Source organism: Mirounga leonina, unplaced genomic scaffold, assembly GCF_011800145.1.
Source record: "Mirounga leonina isolate KUSES-001 unplaced genomic scaffold, KU_Mleo_1.0 Mir_104, whole genome shotgun sequence".
NCBI lineage: Eukaryota > Metazoa > Chordata > Mammalia > Carnivora > Phocidae > Mirounga > Mirounga leonina.
Window position 1 is genome coordinate 19,215,973 of NW_023270231.1, and position 21,990 is coordinate 19,237,962.

Genomic DNA, 21,990 nt, shown 5'->3' on the forward strand with positions numbered 1-21,990 from the left:
GGCTTCAGAGCACGAATAAAGGCTGAACACACAGACCAGCGCCAACCTTCTGGACGCCCACCGCCCCCTTCCCTGCGGCCTTGCCTCCACTGCCCTCTAGTGGCCAGACAGGGACACGCCCGCGGCTTTAAACCGAGTTCCCAGGGCGGGAAGGAGGTAAAGGGGGGCTCCAGTGAGGGAGGATCACAGGGCTTGGAGCCTCTCAAAGAAACCAGATCCCCTCCTCTCCATCCCTCAGCCACTGGCCTCGTTCAGCCTCTCCTTCACCTCCCCTGGCACCTCCCTGGCACCCAACAACCTCTCCTCACTGGTTTCAATAAAAATCATCAACAGCCTAGTGAATGCTGTGCTGAGCGCTTACACACATTATCTCTGAATTCTTACAACGCCCTCTGGAGGTGGGCAGTGTCCCGCCTAGAGATGAGGAAACACACAGAGGCTCACAGGAGTTAGGAAACTTCTTATCAAACGCCACATGGTATCTACAAGTAGAAAAGAGTACTGACCACTGATGGGTTGAGTTTTTTGAGGAAGAGGGTGATAAAACATTCTAAAATTGGTTGTGGTGATAATTGTGCAGCTCTGTGAAAATACAAAAACCCACTGAATTGTACTGCATGTGTTAGCTTCCTATTGCGGCTGTAACAAATGACAACTCAGCGGCTTCAGACAACACCAATTTATTCGTTCATAGTCTGAAGGCCAAAAGTCTAAAATCAAGGTGTTGGCAGTCTGTGTTCCTTCTGGAAACCCAGTGAGGCATCTATTTCCTTGCCTTTTCCAGCTTATTGAGGCTGCCTGTACTCCTTGGCAATTGGCCTCTTCCTGTATCTTCTGTGTCTGTCACTTAGACCCCACCTCACATTCCACCTGACCACCTTCCCCACAGCCCAGAACACGGCCACCACCTCCACTTTGTTCCAAGCTGCAGCACCCCTTCCCACAGGTCCTCCCCCCACAATCACACCCTCTGTATTCAAGACTTGCGCTGAGTCCACCTCCTCTCCCTTCAATCCTTCCCCAGGCTTCTCCGCTAACAGGAGCTTTACCCTCCTCCTACTCTTACTTCCCCCGCTGGTGTGCACGGCTCTGACTGAGGCTCCACGTGCCCACATGCACACATACCCATCACGGCCCCGAACGGACTGCAACAGAAAGCAGATGCAGTATTTCTCCTCTGAACCCCCCACCACACCCGAGTGTGACAGAGAAGTCTCCTCTCTTCCTTCCCATCATTGCAGAGTCCATGATGAACGGGGCTCGCTCAGCTCCGGCATTTAGAGCCAAGAAAGCTGACAGACCACTGCCACGTCTCCGCGGCCAGCCCGCGTTCTCCTCAGAAGCTGCTCCTCCTCGAGGAGAAGCGATGTGCTAAGTATCTCCCGTGCGCCAGGGGCTGTGCTGGACCCTTTACCAACATGTTATGTCCTTGGATTCTCCAAACAACCCAAGGAGAGGAGGATTTGTCATCCGCATTTTATGGATGAGGAAAGTGGGCTCTGAGCCATCACTGCTGGAGCCGGATTCAAAGCCCATTCCGCTCACCCACGAAGCCAGCCTTCTTTTCATGCTATTGCAGGGTCAGAGGGAGCAAAGAAGGCAATACTTACCCACACATAGGTGTTTCTGAGTGTGCAAAGCACTTCCAGGTGTGCCATCTCTACTCCCCTTCTGAAAGATAGGACCTACCTTTTAACCCTGTGCATGGGCTTTTTCCCTTCCAAAGAAGGAAGACATTTCTTGGTCCCTTTTGTGATTAAAACCCTTAGGGAGTAAAATACATCTTTGAAATAGGAAAGGGAGTAAGGGCTTAAATAAAAGGCCACTGACACATCACACCCAACCAGCTCATAATACACACACACACAACACACACACACACTCCTCTGGTACCGCCCAGAACTGGTCTCTCCTGCTTCTTCCGCTGGTATTCCACACTGCACTCTTCTACTGAGGAGAGCTTATCCTGCTCTCCTTGGAACTAACTGCTTTGGGTTCATTGAATGTCACTGCCTCTGGCTAGGACTCTGCCTCTCTGCTCTGGTCTCCCAGTTGCCCACACCGGGCCCTCTGCCAGGATCCCAGTGACTCAGCTTCATCCCCACACAGGTTAGCATGAAGGAACTAATCCACAAGGCACAGGCATATATCTCACACCTAATATTTGAGATTTTATTTATTTATTTGAGAGTGAGTGAGAGCAAGAGAGGACACACACACAGAGGGAAAGAGAGAAGCAGACTCCCCACTGAGCAGGGAACTCAATGTGGGGCTCAATCCCAGGGGGATCATGACCTGAGCCGAAGGCAAATGCTTAACCGACTGAACCACCCAGGCGCCCCCTCACACCTAATATTTGTCATGATAAATGGGTTCATCCTTCCCTGGATTTTAGGCTACAAAGATACTTGGGTCTCAGCAAAACACTAGGAATAACACCAAAAAACAAAGCAAAATAAAACAAAACAAAATGCCATCCCTCCTAGCTTACTAGCTAAAAATTTAGAGGAGAAATGATGGGATATGCCTAGGGTGACCAATCAATAAATAGCCAGATGTGGGGTACCTGGGTGGTTAAGAGTCTGACTCCTGATTTCAGCTCAGGTCGTGATCTCAGGGTCATGGGATTGAGCCCTTGTCGGACTCCATGCTCAGCAGGGAGCCTGCTTAAGAATCTCTCATCCCCCCACTACCTGTGTCCTTTCCCTCTGCCCCTCTCTCCTCCACTCCCCACTGCACACACTCTCTCTCTCTAAAAATAAAATAAATGAATAAATAGCCATATGTGACTGTAAAGAAATTGGACAACTGACCAAACTGTAGAGTTCTGAGTCTGAGTCACTGTATCTCATTTCTCTGGCAGAGCCTCAAGCTCCAAACTCTTTCTTGGCTGCTCTCTAGGGCTGCATATCAAGCCATCTAGGATTGTGTAGGCAAAGAAAGAGGTGGTGGACCCTGACCTTGACAGCCACAAGCTGAGGCTTTCTTCACTGATGTGTGTATTAATAATTTTCCTGTTGGCGGCTGCCTGGGTGGCTCAGTTGGTTAAGCGACTGCCTTCGGCTCAGGTCGTGATCCTGGAGTCCCAGGATCGAGTCCCACGTCGGGTTCCCAGCTCAGGGGGGAGTCTGCTTCTCCCTCTGACCCTCTCCCCTCTCATGCTCTCTCTCAAATAAATAAATAAATAAAATCTTTAAAAAAAAATTTTTTTCCTGTTGCTATAATTGCTCCTTTAGTTAAAGGTGATGAATCTCTTCTTAAGTGACAAGGGACAAGGTTTGCTACTTTTGCCTATCACACATCCAGAAAAAGAAAATAAACGAATCCATATTGATGGGAAATTGCTGTTAATAGGTCAAATAATACCTGCACCAAACCCTTTCAACCACCAACAGAATCAAGTCTGCAGAAAGCCACATAGCCCATAGTTAAAGATTATTGGTAAAAAACACAGGATGCTTTGCTTAAGAGAATGACAATGCAGCCCAAGGGAATAAGAAATAAAATAGGCTACACAGTCATCATAGTCACAAAGGTGAAGGGCCTCTGCTTTTGCTAACAAAAAGAGTACACGTTGCTGAGATGTTTTGCCAACCCAGACCACGGAAAGGAACCACTCACCACCCAACCACAATCTTGATGAAACAAAATAGACTAGCGCCAGAAAGACAAGTCAATCAATCTTGAAGTTTACCCCATCTCTGGCCAATCAGAAGAACCCATGACCCCAAGCCCTTACCCTTGACTTTTGCCCTTAAAAATCCTCACTTACAAGCCATTGGGGAGTTTGGGACTGTTCTGGGTGGTGCCACACCAATAAATAAGCCTATCTTTGTGCACTGCAAAAGCTCGGTGTCAGTTTGTTGTTGTTGTTGTTTTTTAAATTGGCTTGCTGCTCATCAGCAAGACAAACTCTCCTTTGGTTTGGTTACACCCTTTGCATCTCCCAGTGCCAAGGGGATATATACAGAAATGCAGCAACAGCACGCATCAGAATGGTGGATAACTGCAAAAGCAAGAACAAAGGGGCACCTGGGTGGCTCAGTCGTTAAGCGTCTGCCTTCGGCTCAGGTCATGGTCCCAAGGTACTGGGTTGAGCCCCGCATAGGGCTCCCCGCTAAGCGGGGAGCCTGCTTCTCCCTCTGCCTGCCGCTCCCCCTGCTTGTACATGCTCCCTCTCTCCTGTCAAATAAATAAATAAAATCTTTAAAAAAAAAAAAAAAAAAAAGCAAGAACCAAAACATCTCAGTTTCCTTTCATTGACCTTTCACAGAAACATGAGAATAAGTGCTCCCCCAGCATCTGAACAGCAATATCCTGCCAACATAAAGTGATAGTGGCTAGTTTAGAACATTCTTCAGGAAAGGTGGGAAGGAGCTGTTCTCAGGGCAGGAGCAAAGTCAGTACTCAGCCTGGAGACATGGCTCCAGAGCTCACTAACCTGGGCCAATAGTCAACTTCTCATAGCCATGGTTTACTCATCTGTAAAATGAGAATGGCCATACTTGCAGAGACAGCTTAGCCCATTGCAATAAAAGAATATAGACATTTGGGTGCACCTGTGTGGCTCAGTCAGTTAAGTGTCCAACTCTTGATTTTGGCTGAGGTCATGATCTCAGGGTCATGAGATCAAACCCCGTGTTGAGCCCCACGTTGAGCCCTGCATCAAGCTCAGTGTTGGGCTCCATGCTCAGTGGGGATTCTGCTTGAGACTCTTTCCCTCTACCTCTGCCCCTCCCCTCCATGCTCTCTCTCTCTCAAAAAAAAAATAAATCTTTTTTTAAAAAAAGAAGAAAATAGACTTTTAGACAAACCTGATTCTGAATACTGTCACTTACAGTGTAACCTTGAGTTACTGAATTTCCCTGAAGCCATAAAATGGTGATAATAATTGAGTTTGAGAGAGATCTGTTGGGACAAATAGGTAGCAGCTTATATAAAGTGCTTATTACAGTCCGAGGACATAAGACATGCCCAATAAATGAAAATGATCTATTAACAGTTACTGGATTTTTGCTTCTATTTTGGCTACAATATTGCTTACAATTGTATTGAATACTTCCCAGGATTTATCTTGTCATACTTGCTTTGTCTACCCCTCAAAAGATTTTTATGAAGATAAAACAAACTAATACATATTTTTATATGCAAATATGAGCACAGGAAAAGTCCTAAAAGGATATACACCAAAATGTAGTGGTTATCTCACAGAGCTATGTTTACAGATGATTTTTGTCTTATTTTTGCTTAGCTTCCTTTTCAAACTTTTCTACAAGCTTCACTTAGGCATATTTTGGTTTTGGTTTCTTTTATATGCCAAAATGCTAAAAAACAAACAAACAAACCTACATGACCATTTCTTTTGGAGGTAAGAGATAACAAAAGCTTTGCTTTCTCTTAGGAACTGCTTTGTGCTTTTCTTTTTATTTATTTATTTATTTTAAAGATTTTATTTTTAAGTAATCTCTACACCCAACATGGGGCTCAAACTCACAGCTCCAAGATCAAGAGTTGCATGTTCCACTGACTGAGCCAGCCAGGCACCCTGTACTTTTCTTTTTAATAGTAAGAGTTAGCTAACTGGCTTATACGCTCTTTGCTTTGCCAGGGGAACTCAAAGCCAAATTTTTATTTATTTTTTTTTCAGAGCCAATTTTTTAATTCAATCATTCAATTAGGTCCTTAACTCTTTGTATACTTCTCTTCAATTTCTCTGCCTGCCCTAGTCTTGACTTTCTATTCTAACTTGTATTTATCTTATCTTGATTTTATATTTCTTATTTATATTTTACTACTTTTCTCAGTGTTTGTCATAAGCCACCACAAACCCCTTATATAGAATGAGTCCTGGTATACATACACACACATAAACAACTGATAAATTTCAAGGATTGCTATAGCCCATGTACTTCATTTCACATTTCATGCATTCCACAGAGTTCTTGGTTACAACATTAATGACAGAATTATAGTAATCTTTAAACTCTATTTCTGATAAAAAAAAAAAATGTAGGGGCACCTGCATGGCTTAGTTGGTTAAATGTCTGACTTTGGCTCAGGTCATGATCTCAGGATCCTAAGACTGAGCCCTGCATGGAGCCCACTTAAGATTCTCTCTCTCTCTGCCTCTGCCCTTCCCCCTTGCCCCTCTCTCTCAGTAAATAAATAAATATAAAAATTTTTTTAAAAATGCAAAACCACAAAATCTCCCTGTAATGACAAAATTTTAAAAGCCTTAGAATTGGGTCAATTTTATTAAAATGCTCAATTCTCAAAATTGTATATATTATATATTTTATATTTCTATAATTATTAAATTTATATATTGTATATATTTTGTAACATATACAATTTTGAGTATATCTTTTTTAATTTTAAAAACTCCACACTTATGCCTCCCCTTACCTACCCACTTTACTAAATTTTGATACATGCAAGCAGTAGCAAGCCCAACAAAATCACTCCTGAGGAAAGACGTCAGAGGCACTAATAAAATCACTCTCTCAAAACCCTGGAATAGAATTTCAAGAGGTCCTCAATCAGAACCTAATGCTGCAGCCAGCCAATCATCCCACAGTAACTTTATGCCACCATTCTCAAATGAGGGGCCTCCCTCAGGCTGGGGAAACAGGAAGTTGGCAATTTCCTACTCCTGGAAAAGATATTCAGGCAGCCAATTTATAAATACTTAAGATGCCACCAACTCCAAGAGGACAGATCAAATAACACAAAGGAAGGCCTCTACAAGTGCCTTTTCTTCTACATCAGGGCCTCCCATCAGGAGTCAATAGGAAGCCCAAACAGCTTCACAGTTCCTGCTCCCCAACTGCTGCCATATTTACTATCTTTGTCATCACAGGCAAACGCCAGCAGAGGCCTTTTGGGGTGCCAATGGGCACCACGGTCAGAGACCCACACTACATTTCTCAGCTTGTCTCTATGGAAATCAATACAGAAAAACCAATAAATTATGTTAATAATAAAAGTGTGCATTAAGTATTTGCCTACATTAACTGCTTTAACCTGCTTAATAACTCTGTAAGATAGAGACAACATTACTTCATTTTACAGAGAACACCGAGGCACAGAGAGAGCACAAGACAGTAGGTGACAGAGCAAGACCTCAATGTAGGCCAGTTAACTTAAGAGCTTATGCTCTGAACCCCGATTCTCTACTTCCTGGGAAAACAGTAAGAGCAGCTGATGTTTGTGGAGCACCCCTTATGAATCACATTAATTCTATTTTATTGAATGCCAATGACAACCCAGAAAGGCAGTTTTCTTTTTAAATTTCTAATTGCAAACAGTAAAATTAGCTTCTTTTCATGTATAGTTCTATGAGATTTTAAACATGCATGTATCGGGCGCCTGGGTGGCTCAGTTGTTTGAGCGACTGCCTTCGGCTCAGGTCATGATCCTGGAGTTCCAGGATCGAGTCCCGCACCAGGCTCCCTACTGAGCAGGGAGCCTGCTTCTCCCTCTGACCCTCCTCCCTGTCATGCTCTCTCTCTATCATTCTCTCTCTCTCAATAAATAAGTAAAAATCCTTAAAAAAATTATTAAAAATAATAAAATTAAACATGCATGTATTTTTATAACCACTGCCACAAATAGGATATAGAATAATTTCAACCAAGGAAAGAATTCCCTTGTGGATAACCCTTTGTATTCAAACTCCCAACCCTAACTCCTGGTAACCACTGATCTGGTCTCTGTGCCTGTATTTTTTCCTTTTCCAGAATGTCATACACATAAAATATTATGTAACCTTTTGAGACAGGGTTTTTTCACTTAACTAACACATCAAAGATTCATCCATGTCATTGTGTGCCTCGATACTTCATTCCCCTTCATTGCTAAGTAATATTCCACTGTATGAATATACCACAGTTTGTTTATCCATCCACTGACAGACATTTGGGTGGTTTCCAGTTTTTGACAATTGTAAGTTACTCTGCTATAAACACACACATACACACACACACACAGATGTTTGTGTAAACATAAGTTTTCATTTCTCTGGGATAAATCCCTAGAAGTAGAATTTCTGGGTCACACGATAAATATATATTTAACTTGTTGAAACAATTGCCAAGCTGTTTTCCAAAATGGCAGTACCCTCTTGCATTCCTACGAGAAATGTGAGTGTCCCAGTTACTCGGCATCAGCACTTCGTGTTGTCAGTATTTTTTAATTTAGCCATTCTGATGAGTATGTAATATTTTGTTGTAGTTTTAAACATTACTAATGATGCTGAGCATCTTTTCAGTTGCTTATTTGCCATCTTTATATCCTCTATCATGAAAAGTCTGTTCAAATCTTTTGCCCACTTTTTAAATTGCTTTAAGTTTTATTGAGTTTTGAGAGTTTTTTTTTTTAGATTTTATTTATTTATTTGACAGAGAGAGACACAGCAAGAGAGGGAACACAAGCAGGGGGAGTGGGAGAGGGAGAAGCAGGCTTCCCGCGGAGCAGGGAGCCCAATGCGGGGCTCGATCCCAGGACCCTGGGATCATGACCTGAGCCGAAGGCAGATGCTTAATGACTGAGCCACCCAGGCGCCCCGAGTTTTGAGAGTTCTTTATGTACTTTAAACACAAATGATTTTTCTTATGTGTGTTTGCAAATATTTTCTCCCAATATGGGGCTGGTTTTCTACTCTCTTAACAGTGTTATTTGCAAAGCAAGAGTTTTTCATTTTCACTAGGTCCAATATATCAACTCTTACTTTAAGGATCAATAATTGTGTTACCCTATCTAAGAAATATTTACCTAACTCAACAGGAAAAAGATTTTCTGCTATGTTTCTTTCTAAGAGCTTCATAGTTTTCTGTCTTACACTTATGTCTATCATCCATTGGGAATTATTTTTGTAGGCAACATAGGTGTAGGTCAAGGCTCACTTTTTTGCATGTGGATAGTCCAGCACCATTTGCTAAAGACTGTCCTTTGTCCATTGGACCGCCATTGCACTTTTGTCAAAAATCTGTTGACTCTATGACTTTATATTGTATGTATATTTCACTTGTCTATATGACTTTCCTTTCATTAATATCATGCTGTGTTGACAACTGTTGCTTTACAGTATGTCTTAAAAACAGGTAGTGAAATCCTCCAACTGTTCGTTTTTCAAAACTCTTTTGGCTTTCTAGCTCCTTTCCATATAAATTTTAGAATCAGCTGTATCTACAAAGAAGCTGTCTTAGTCCTTTCAGACTGCTTTATCAGAATATCCCAGACTGGGTGACTTACAAACAACAGAAATATATTTCTCTCAGCTCTGGAGGCTGGGAAGTCCAATATCAAGAACCTGTAGATTCAGTGTCTGGCGAGAGCTGCTTCCAGTTTCATAGACGCCTGTCTCCTTGCCTTGTCCTCACGTGGCAGAAGAGGCAAAGGAGCCCTCTGCAGTGTTTTGTAAGGGCACTAGTCCCATTCATGAGGGCTCCACACTAATGACCTAATCCCTTCCCAAAGGCCCCACCTCCAAACACCATCACACTGAGGATGAGGTTTCAACATATGAATTGTGGGAGAGTTGGGAGCATAAATATTCATTCTACAGAAGAAGCTTTCTGGGACTTTGATTGGGATTGCTTTAAATCCTTAGGTCAGGGGCGCCTGGGTGGCTCAGTCATTAAGCGTCGGCCTTCAGCTCAGGTCATGATCCCAGGGTCCTGGAATCGAGCCCCACATCAGGCTCCCGGCTCAGCCAGGAGCCTGCTTCTCCCTCTCCTACTCCCTCTGCTTGTGTTCCTGCTCTCACTATCTCTCTCTGTGTCAAATAAATAAAAATTTTTTAAAAACTTAAAAAATAAATAAATCCTTAGGTCAGGGGCGCCTGGGTGGTTCAGTTGGTTAGGTGTCTGCCTTTGGCTCAGGTCATGATCTCAGGGTCCTGGGATCGAGCCATTGGGAGCCTCTGCTCAGCAGGGAGTCTGCTTCTCCCTCTCCCTCTGTGATCTCTCTCACTTTTGCTCTCTCTCAAATAAATAAATAAAATCTTTTAAAATCAATCAATCAATCAATCAATCAATCCTTAGGTCAGTTTAGGGAGAATTAACAATATTGAGTCTTCCAATCCATGAACACAATATGTTTCCATATTTGTCCAGGCTTTCTTTAATTAGTGTTTGGTAATGCTTTAATTTCAATCTCACTATATAAATAAATAGGTGATTTAACTATGGTCATACTTTGTAGTGGAGCCAGCATTCTGAAGTAAGTTCCATCTGCCTCCAAGGACATACTTCTTTCCACTAAACCACACTGCCTTGAAAATAGATTGTTTTTTACCAATATTTTATTTCTTTGGTTCATTGAAATAATATATGATTTTTCCCCAAGCTATTATTCCTTCAGCTGTTTTTTATCAATATCAGGTTTATGATTAAAATTAAAATAGAAAAATGTTTATAGTATGCTGTTAAGTTAAAAAACGCAGGATATAAAATTTTATCTACGATATGATCCCAACTACATCAAAAATACATATACAGAAAAAAAATTAAAATATATTAAAATGTTTAAGGTTTCTGACATAGGCAGGCCAGGTCAAAGGATCCAGAGCAGGTCCCACAGAACCAACCAAGAGGATACTTGGTTTCCCACAAGACAGAGTCAAATGCAAGCCAGGAGGAAGTGAGAGCAGAGTTTATTGAATAGCTAAGTGATAGAATATAGCAGACAAAGTGTCTGGGAGACTGAGAAAGGGAGAAGTGAGTTTCCCTGTCACTTGGGGTTAGGCGTTTATATTGGAAAAGGGTCCAGGGTATGTGTTCCTTCAGGAATCCAGGGTAGGGTCCAATCAAAGGCAAATGTCAGGTGAACAATAGTTGTTATTCCATAAATCACCGAAGTTAGGGGGTATTGACACCAGTGTCAACTGAGGTTTGTTCGAAGCTAATGTCCTGGAACATGTTCAGGACCTGATTCTCCTTAGAAGTTATCAGGTGTATGGGGGCCTATGACAAAACTCAGAGACTATGAGGGGTGCCTGGGTGGCTCAGTTGGTTAAGCGACTGCCTTCGGCTCAGGTCATGATCCTGGAGTCCCGGGATCGAGTCCCACGTCGGGCTCCCTGCTCGGCAGGGAGTCTGCTTCTCCCTCTGACCCTCCCCTCTCTCATTCTCTCTCTGTCTCTCAAATAAATAAATAAATAAATAAAATCTTTAAAAAAAAAAAAAAACTCAGAGAATGATTAACTTTCTTGCTTCCACCTCAGAGTGGGAACATAGCTTCTTTGGTTTACTCAGATGCAAGGTGAAATATAGAACATGAGTAAATGGGGCCTAGCAGAGAAACAGTAGAGATGGAGCTTTTCCAAAATGGAGTCCCTTCAGTTTCCCTATCTCAATTCTGAGTTACAGAGCTGTGGGTAATTGTTAATTTCTTCTTTATATCTGTCAGCATATCTAAATGTGCTACAATGAGCAAATATAATTTTTTTTTGCAAATATAATTTCTACTACTTAAAATAACATATGAAGACATGCTCACTGCACAAGATTGATACAAGAAGAATGCTTTATCTGAAACTATTGAGATGATCATGTGGGTTTTGTCCTTTATTTTATTAATATGGCATTACAGTGATTGATTTTCTTTTTTTTTTTTAAGAATTTTTTATTTATTTATTTGAGAGAGACAATGAGATAGAGAGCATGAGAGGGGGAAGGGTCAGAGGGAGAAGCAGACTCCCCGCTGAGCAGGGAGCCCGATGTGGGACTCGATCCCGGGACTCCTGAGCCAAAGGCAGTTGCCCAACCAACTGAGCCACCCAGGTGCCCCACAGTGATTGATTTTCATATGTTGAACAAACCTTGCATTCCTGGGATAAATCCCATTTAGTCATGGATATAATCCTTTTATACATTGCTATTTTCCGTTTGCTAGTATTTTGTTGAGGATTTTTGCATCTAGATTCACAGGAGATATTGGTCAATAGTTTTCCTTTCTTGTGGTGTTTTCACCAGCTTTGGTATCATGGTAATACTGGCCTCATAGAAAGAGTTGGGAAATATTCCCTTTTCTTCTATTTTTCAGAAGAGTTTGGGAAGAATTGATGTCAATTCCTAAATGTTTGGTAGAACTTACCAGTGAGGCCATTTGGATGTAGGTTTCTCTTTATGGGAGGGTTTTGATTATTAATTCAATGTTTTTGTTGTTATAGGTCTATTCAAGGTTTCTATTTTTTCTTGAATCAATTTCAGTAGTTTGCATGTTTCTAAGAACTTGTCATCTACGTTAGTTTATTTGTTGGCATACAGTTGTTCATAGTATTCCTTGTAATTCTTTTTATTTCTAAAATGTCAGTAGTAATGTCCAGATTTTCATTTCTGATTTTAGTAACTTGATTTCTCTCATTTATGCTTGGTCATTCTAGCTAAAACTTTGTCAACTTTGTTTCAAAGAACAGACTTCTGTTTTCCTTGATTTTCTTCATTGTTTTTCTACTCTGTATTTCATTTACTCCTATTATTCATTAATATGTCCTTCCTTCTGCTTATTTTGGGTTTACTTTGCTCTTTTCCAGTTTTTTAAAGTAGAAGATTAAGTTATTGACTTGGGATTGTTCTTCTTTTCAATATAGACATTTACAGCTATAGATTCGTCTCTAAGCAATGCATTAGCTGTATCCCAACAGTAATTAACCTTAAATAGAAGAATTTCAAGTTTTTGGGGCGCCTGGGTGGCTCAGTTGGTTAAGCGACTGCCTTCAGCTCAGGTCATGATCCTGGAGTCCCTGGATCGAGTACCGCATCGGGCTCCCTGCTCGGCGGGGAGTCTGCTTCTCCCTCTGACCCTCCCCCCTCTCATGTGCTCTCTCTCTCTCATTCTCTCTGTCTCAGATAAATAAATAAAATCTTAAAAAAAAAAAAAGAATTTCAAGTTTTTTATTATTAAAAAATTTTAAATATAGTTTAAAAATTTTTAAGAGTTGTAACATTCCCAAAAACAATAAAGCCATATTGAAAAATAAAAGTCTGAGGGAATTCTTTTGTAAAATGAATACTCTTCTCTCAATTTTCCATTTTCAAGTTCTGTTTTGTTTTAGGGTTTTTTTTTTTTAAGCAAAGCATAAGTATTTTGATAATTCCCTAAATTACGTGAGGAATATATTTGTTTAGGTTTATATATAGGAAAAAAATCAAACAAAATACACATTACTAGAGATGGTCTATGGATGATGATACCACAGGTGAGTCTTCATTTCTCCTACTCCTTTGTATTTAAAAAATGTCTTTATAATGGAAGAATTCAGTTATTAAAATGTAAAATATTTTTCTTAAATAACTTTCCTTGATACCTGATACTTTTCAAACCCTTTGCTCCCTTATTACTAGCAGTGACAGTCATAACATAAACCTGTCTTAAGGAGACAAATTCTTTCATGCTAATGCTGCTGAAGTAGCAACGTGCAGAGATGAAAATATATGACACTTGGTAAGTCCTTATGACTAAGGATGAAAGATACAAAGTTCTCTTTAAGGTAGTGGGGGTTTCAGTCACCTCTCTCTATTCCAGCAACATTAATAAAATGATCTTCTGATGTTGATGCCTGAATTTTCCCATCATAGCTAAAATTGATGGTCCTTACAGGCCAATCTGGCCCATAATACAGGGTGCAAAAAGGACACATTAGAATTCCTAAGGCATAAAGAATTAGAAGAAGGCATCCAGGATGAAATAAAACTAATTACCCAATAAGCAAAGTACTAGCAGATTTGCTTACCTAGAAATGCATTGTACCACACTGACTCATCCACATCCCAGAGGCTGACCAAAGTATCTGCACTTCCTGTAGCAAAATACTTCTCCCTGGGTCAAACCACATAGGAAGGGCATTAATGGACTGCATAGGCTTTGGTGCTAGATAGCTGAAAAACAAGACAGACAGCAGTAAAAGGACTGTGACACTAAGAAGATAATAAGAACCCCTGAAGAAAACCAAAGTAAAACAATAGAACAAATACCAAAAACCATAATTCAAGAAAGCTTTACCAAAAAAAAAAAAAAAAATTTCAAGCTACATATTGAAAGAGCATACCACTTACCTGAGAATGTGAACCCAAAACAACCAACATCAAGACATAAACTAATAAAAATACTAAAGTTTAGGGGCTCCTGGGTGGCTCAGTCAGTTAAGCGACTGACTTGACTTCAGCTCAGGTCATGATCTCAGTGTTGTGAGATCAATTCCCATGTTGAGCCCTGCGTGAGGCTTCACAATGGGCATGGAACCTGCCCAAGATTCTCTCCCTCTCCTTCTGCCCTCCCCCTGTTCGTGTTCTCTCTCTCTCTCTCAAAAAAAAAAAATTACTAAACTTTAAAGGAAAGGCCTTTGGGCATCTAGGCAAAAAGAGCAGATGTTTTTGAGGGACAGTATTAAGCCACCACCAGAATTTTTGACAGCAACACTTTATGCCCCGTATCTATGCAGGAAAAAAAAATTGAAAAACATGTTTAAGATACACAAGGTGAAAAATGTGAGTCAAGGACTTCTATATCCTGCAAAACTTACTTTCAAGTGTAAAGGGCACAAATGAACTTTATTAGCAATAAGGAAGAAGTCAGGGTGCCTGGGTGGCTCAGCTGTTAAGCGTCTGTCTTCAGCTCAGGTCACTTTGAAATACACTCCCAATCTAACAGCATTTGTCACACACTCCTCTATCTCTTCTCAGTCCTACCTTCTTATTCACCCCAACCTTCTCCTCACCACAGTCTCTACCCCTCCTCTCTCCCCATCCCTACACCCTCTCTCTCCTTACTCCTCCTACTCCCTCCTTCTCATTCCCACCCCCTCCTCACCCCACCCTCTTCTGCACCATCATTCTCTCCTCATCACCGCACTACACTTCTCCATCACCCTTCTCCCTGGCCTAGGCTGAGCCCTGACAGCTCCCCCAAAAGGTCCTCATCCCCCAAGAAGACAGAGACCATTTTGTTCAAGGACTCCAAGGCAAGGCAGGGTCAGTGGCAGCATACACCCTATGCCAGGAACTCTTATGTCTTGCTGTGGATGCAGAACAGCTCAGAATCTTGAGCACTTAGCAGGACAGGCTTGAGATCACTGAGTTCCAGGGGGCCACTGAATCTGGACTGCTCTGGCCCAGAGATAGGACCCCATTGCTGCCAGGACCACCACAAGGAGCACCTCGTCAACAAAATTACTGTGGACCATGGCCTGTTCTCTGGCTGCTTCCATGTGAATGCATGTGCCCAGAAGTGAGGCAGAGGACTACAAAACCACCCTGTGTCCCCAAAACACTGAAAATCCCAGCATGCAGCACATGCTCATCTTTGTCTTTTCAAACAATGATTTTGCCTTAAAAAAATTTTTTTGAAAGAGGGAAGCAAACCATAAGAGACTCTTAACAGTAGAGAACAAACTGAGGGTTGATGGAGGGGGGTGGGTGGGGGATGGCCTATATGGGTAATGGCACTTGTTATGATGAGCACTGGATGTTATAGTAAGTGATGAATCACTGAACTCTGCTCCTGAAACCAATATTACACTAGTTAAGTAACTAGAATTTAAATAAAAATTTGGAAACAAATAAATCACTCATCTATTCAAGAAAAAAGTGGCATAATTTCTTTTATTTAGATATAATTCATATAACATAAAATTCACCCTCTAAAGTATATAATTCAGGGCTTTTAATATGTTCAAAAAGTTGTACAGCCATTATGACTACCTAATTTCAGAACACTTTAGAAATCACCCCAAGTAACCTTTTACCTATACAGTCACTCCTCATTCCCTCCTCCCAGCAACTACTAATCTACTTTCTATCTCTGTGGATTTGCCTTATCTGGACATTTCATATAAATGGAATCACATAACATGTAGCCTTCCTTCACCTAACATAATGTTTTCAAGATTCATCAATGTTATAGCAGGTATCAGTACTTATTCCCTTTTATGGCTAAGTTATATTCCATTGTATTCCATGGATATTCCACATTTTGTTTATCTAATCATCAGTTGATGGACATATGAGTTGTTTTCACTTTTTGACTATCATAAATAATGCTACTATGAGCATTCATTTTTCTGGGAACATATGTTCAGTTGCATATTTGTAAATATTTTCTTCCATTCTACAGGTTTTCATTTTCTTTTTAAGTAATTATTATTATTATTATTATTATTATTATTACTAAAGATTTTATTTATTTATTTGACAGAGTGAGAGAGGGAACACAACAAGCAGAGGGAGTGGGAGAGGGAGAAGCAGGCCTCCCACTGAGGAGGGAGCCCAATGCGGGACTCAATCCCAGGACCCTGGGATCATGACCTGAGCCGAAGGCAGACGCTTAACGACTGACTGAGCCACCCAGGTGCCCCTCTTTTCATTTTCTTACTTGTGTCTTCTGAAACACAAATGTTGCTCCAATTGGTTTTTCTGGATCTTATACCCTTATCAGATATAAATGAAGTCCAAAATATCTAGTTTTCTTTAGTTGTTTGTGCTTTTAGTGTCATACCTAATAAGCCTAATCCAAGGTCATGAAGATATTTTCTTCTAAGAGTTATATAGTTTTAGCTATTACATCTAGGTCTTTGATTCATTTTGAGTTAATTTTTGTGTATGGTGTGAGATAGGGGTCCAAATCCATTCTTTTGCATGTGAATATCCGGTAAACACGTTAAAATCAGTTACATCTTGAGGCACCTGGCTGGCTCAATCAGTAGAGCATGCAACTCTTCATCTCAGGGTTGTGAGTTCGAGCCCCATGTTGGGTGTAGAGGTTACTTTAAAAAATAAATAGGGGCGCCTGGGTGGCTCAGTCATTAAGTGTCGGCCTTCGGCTCAGGTCATGATCCCAGAGTCCTGGGATTGAGCCCCACATCTGGCTCCCTGCTCCACGGGGAGCCTGCTTCTCCCTCTCCCACTCCCCTTGCTGTGTTCCCTCTCTCGCTGTGTCTCTCTCTGTCAAATAAATAAAATCTTTAAAAATAAATAAATAAATAAAAATTTTAAAAAAATAAAATCAGTTATATCTTATATATTGGCAATAAAGAACTGGAAAATAAAAATTTTTAAATATCATTACAAAAGCTCACTGAAATGAAATAATTAAGCATGAACTAACAAAACATGTTCAAGATAAAACTACAAAATGCTGATAAAAAAATTTAAAAACTTACATAAATGGAGAGGCATACCATGTTCATGAATTGCAAAACTGAACATAATAAAGATATCAATTCTCCCAAATTGACCTATAAATTTAATAGATTTCCAATTAAAATCCCAGCAGGAATTTTTTCTGTAGATATAGACAAGTGATTCTAAAATTTAAATGGAAAGGCAAAGGAACCAGAAAAAGAACAAAATAATTTTAAAAAACAAGAACAAAGTTGGAAGAATCACATTATCCAATTTTAAGACTGATGATATAGCTACTGTAATCAAGACAGAATTGTACTGGCAAAGGAGTACACACATATAGAATCATCCAATATATGGCCTTTCATGTAGCATATTTTCAGAAGTAGACCCACACAAATATGGCCAGCTGATTTTTGACAAAGACACAAAAGCTATTAACGATGAAATGATAGTTTTTTTCAACAAATGGCATTAGAACAATTGGACATCCATATATATAAAAAAAAGAGTATCAACTTACACCTTACACCTTATACTAAACTAACTCAAAATGGATCATAGACCTAAAACCATAAAACTTTCAGAATAAAACATAGGAGAAAGTCTTCATGATGTGGAATTAAACACATAATTCTTGGTGATGACTCCAAAAACACAATTCACAAAAGAAAAAGTTGACAAATTGGACTTATTAAAATTAAAAGCATTGGGGTGCCTGGGTGGCTCAGTCGTTAAGTGTCTGCCTTCGGTCCTGGGATCGAGCCCCGCGTCAGGCTCGCTGCTCCGTGGGAAGCCCGCTTCTCCCTCTCCCACTCCCCCTGCTGTGTTCCCTCTCTCGCTGTGTCTCTCTCTGTCAAATAAATAAATAAAATCTTTTAAAAAATTAAATTAAATTAAATTAATTAAATTAAATTAAATTAAATTAAATTAAAAGCATTTGTTTTGTAAAAATACTGTTTAAAAATTAAAAGACAAGCTACAGACTCAGAGAAAGTATTTGCAAATAACATACTCAAAAAGGATGGGCTTATGCACAGAATATATAAAGAACTCCCAAGACAAAGCAAAAAGAAAACAACTCTATTTAAACATGGGCAAAAGACTTGAACACACACTTCACTAAATAGGATATACTAATAGAAAATAAGCACATGAAAAAATACTCAACATTATATGCCATTAAGGGAAACATGATTTAAAACCATGATGTTTCATTGCACATCTATTTGAATGACTAAAATAAAAAATACTTATAATAATTCCAAGTGCTGACAAGAATGCAGAGCAGAGCAAGTCAAACCCTCATACACTGCTGGTGGGAATACAAAATAATAGTCACTCTAGAAAAGAGTTTGGCAGTTTCTTATAAATCTAAAAATACTCTAACCATATGAATCCCACTCTTGGGTATTTACCCTAGAGAAATGAAAACTAATGTTTACAAAAAGAGCTTATGGCAGCTCTATTCATAATTGCCCAAACTAAAAACAACCCAAATGTCCTTCAGTTAGGTGAATGAATAAACTGGTACATCCATCCAATGGAATATTACTCAACATGTATCAATAGTGCCTGGATGAATCTCAAAAGATATGCTATTCGAAAGCCCATCTCAAAAGGTTATAAACAATATGATTCTATTCATATGACATACGTGATAAGACAAACTACTGATGGATATCAGTTCAGTGGTTGCTAGGTTGGCCCCAGGGAGGTTATCTCCATAAAGAGGTCCATAATGGAGTGTTTTGAGGTATGTGTTAGTTTCCTAGGGCTGACATAAATAACAAAGTACCACAAAATTGGTTGTCTTAAAGCAACCAGAATTTAATCTCTCACAGTTCTAGAGGTTAGAAGTCTGAAATCAAGGTATTGGCAGGACGATGCTCCTTCTGAAACCTCTAGAAAAGGACCTTACTTATCTCTTCCAGCTTCTAGCAGCCTCATCTTTACATTCCTTGGCTTGTGACAGCATAACTCCAATCTCTGCTTCTATCTTCACATGGCTTTTACCCTGTGTGTGCCTCTAAATCCGCATGGTATTTTCCTCCTTTTTAAAAGACACTGATGGCTAGAATGGCTAAAATTAACAAGACAGGGAACAACAAATGTTGGCGAGGATGTGGAGAAAGGGGAACCCTCTTACACTGTTGGTGGGAATGCAAGCTGATACAGCCACTTTGGAAAACAGTATGGAGGTTCCTCAAGAAGTTAAAATAGAGCTACCCTACAACCCAGCAATTGTACTACTGGGTATTCACCCCAAAGATACAGACGTACTCAAAAGAAGGGCACATGCATCCCAATGTTCATAGCAACAATGTTCACAATAGCCAAACTGTGGAAGGAGACGAGATGTCCTTCAACAGATGAATGGATAAAGAAGATGTAATTCATATATACAATGGAATATTACTCAGCCATCGGAAAGGATGAATACCTCCATTTTTATCAACATGGATGGAACTGGAGGGTATTATGCTAAGTGAAATAAGTCAAGCAGAGAAAGACAATTATATGGTTTCAGTCATATGTGGTATATAAGGAATAGCACAGAGGACCATAGGGGAAAGGAGGGAAAACTGAATGGGAAGAAGTCAGAGAGGGAGACAAACCATGAGAGACTCTTGACTCTGGGAAACAAACTGAGGGTTGTGGAAGGGGAGGTGGGTGGGGGATGGGATAACTGGGTGATGGGCATTAAGGAGGGCACGTGATCTGATGAGCACTGGGTGTTATATGCAACTAATGAATCACTGAAAACTACATCAAAAACTAATGATGTCCTATATGTTGGCTAATTGAATTTAAATAAAAATGAATGAATGAATGAATGAATGAATAAATAAATAAATAAACAAACAAATAAATAAATAAATAAAATAAAAGACACTGGCGATGCCTGGGTGGCTCAGTCAGCTGGGGACTGACTCTTGGTTTCAGCTCAGGTCATGATCTCGGGGTCCTAGGATCAAGCCCTGTGTCAGGCTCTGTGCTCAGCGGGGAGTATGCTTGAGATTCTCTCTCTCCCTCTGCCCCTCCCTCTGCCCCATGTGCGCGCGCGCTCATGCACGCACAAACTCCCTCTCTTTCTCTAAAATAAATAAATCTTTAAAAAGATAAAAAAGACACTGGGGCGCCTGGGTGGCACAGTCAGTTGAGCACCCGAATTTTGATTTTGGCTCAGGTCATGATCTCAGGGTCATGGGATCAAGTCCGATGCCAGGCTCTGCACTCAGCATGGAGTCTGCTTGTCCCTCTCCCTCCATTCCCTCCCTCCTTGCAACCCCGCTCTCTCTCAAATAAATAAAATCTTTAAAAGACACAAGTTATATTGGATTAGAGCCCACCCTAATGGCCTTATCTTCACCTGATTACATCTCCAAAGACTATCCAAATAAGGTTACATTCACAAGTACTGGAGGTTAGGATTTACATATCTTTGCTGGTGGGGGGATGGGGTGGTGGGAAGGATATAATTCAACCCATAAAAAAGTGATAGAACTATTCTGATTCTGATTACAATGTTGGTTTCAGTAATCTGTGTATTAAAACTGATAGAATTATACATTTTAGGGCGCCTGGGTGGCTCAGTTGGTTAAGCGACTGCCTTCGGCTCAGGTCATGATCCTGGAGTCCTGGGATCGAGTCCCGCATCAGGCTCCCTGCTCGGCAGGGAGTCTGCTTCTCCCTCTGACCCTCCTCCCTCTCCTGCTCTCTGTCTCTCATTCTCTCTGTCTCAAATAAATAAATAAATAAATCTTTAAAAAAAAAAAAAAAAAAAACTTCTTTAAAAAAAAAAAAAAGAATTATACATTTTAAAAAGCTACTGTAAATTCAAACACAAAGCAAAAAGAAGAAAAGCACAGGTACAGGGATGTCAACTTTCATTTTGCCAAGTAAAGGACATTTAAAATATATATACTGCCACCATTTACTATTCTCATCATTTTGTTGAGGAAAGGATTGATGAATACCAAAAAGTAAGAACAACATAACCTCAAAATAGCAGCAGTTTGTTCATTACAATAAATTTAGAGTAAAGATCAATTCATTACAGGGCGCCTGGGTGGCTCAGTCGTTAAGCGTCTGCCTTCTGCTCAGGTCATGATCCCAGGGTCCTGGGATCGAGTCCCACATCAGGCTCCCTGCTCCACGGGAAGCCTGCTTCTCCCTCTCCCACTCCCCCTGCTTGTGTTCCTGCTCTATGTCTCTCTCTGTCAAATAAATAAATAAAATCTTAAAAAAAAAAAAAAAGATCAATTCATTACAAACAAGAGAGCATTATTGGCCAAATACATAATATAAAAACTGAAAGAATTGAAGGTAGGTAGAATAGACAGGTGAACCAGTATAGTTGGAGACTTTGATACTCCACTTTGAATAATAGACAGAACAAATAGATGGAAGATCAACAGAGAAATAGAAGACTTGAACAACACTATATGATAATATATCTAACAGATATCCATAGAGAACACTTCATCCAAAGCAGAATACATAATCTTCTCAAGTGCACATGGTACATTATCCAGGATAAAACATATGTTAGGCCATAAAACAAGTCTCAACAAATTTAAAAGGACTGAAATCATACAAAGTATGTTCTTTGAATTCAATGGAATAAAATTGGGAACAAACATGTGAAAATTAAAACACTCCTTAAAAAAATCAATGGGTGAAAGAAGAAATCACAGGGAAATTAGAAAATACTTAGCTATAAATGAAAACAAAACACAACATACCAAAATCTATGAGATGTGGTTAAGGCACTGCTTACAGGATTTATATGGCTATAAATATATATATCTAAAAATAAGAAAAATCTCAAATCAATAACCTAACTTCCTACCTTAAAGTACTACAA

General features: G+C 40.2%; 1 long non-coding RNA gene across 2 annotated transcripts in view; it reads right to left on the reverse strand.

Moving 5' to 3' along the window:
* Window positions 1-13,821: 13,821 nt before the first annotated feature.
* Window positions 13,822-21,990, reverse strand: part of LOC118016944 — a 36,010-nt gene continuing 27,841 nt past the window's right edge. The window contains exon 3 of one of the 2 annotated variants that reach the window (XR_004680983.1): window positions 13,822-13,880. This is a non-coding gene — a long non-coding RNA (uncharacterized LOC118016944). Of the gene's footprint in view, window positions 13,881-17,934; window positions 17,974-21,990 lie in introns of those variants that run through there. The other variant, XR_004680981.1, reaches the window with a different exon arrangement.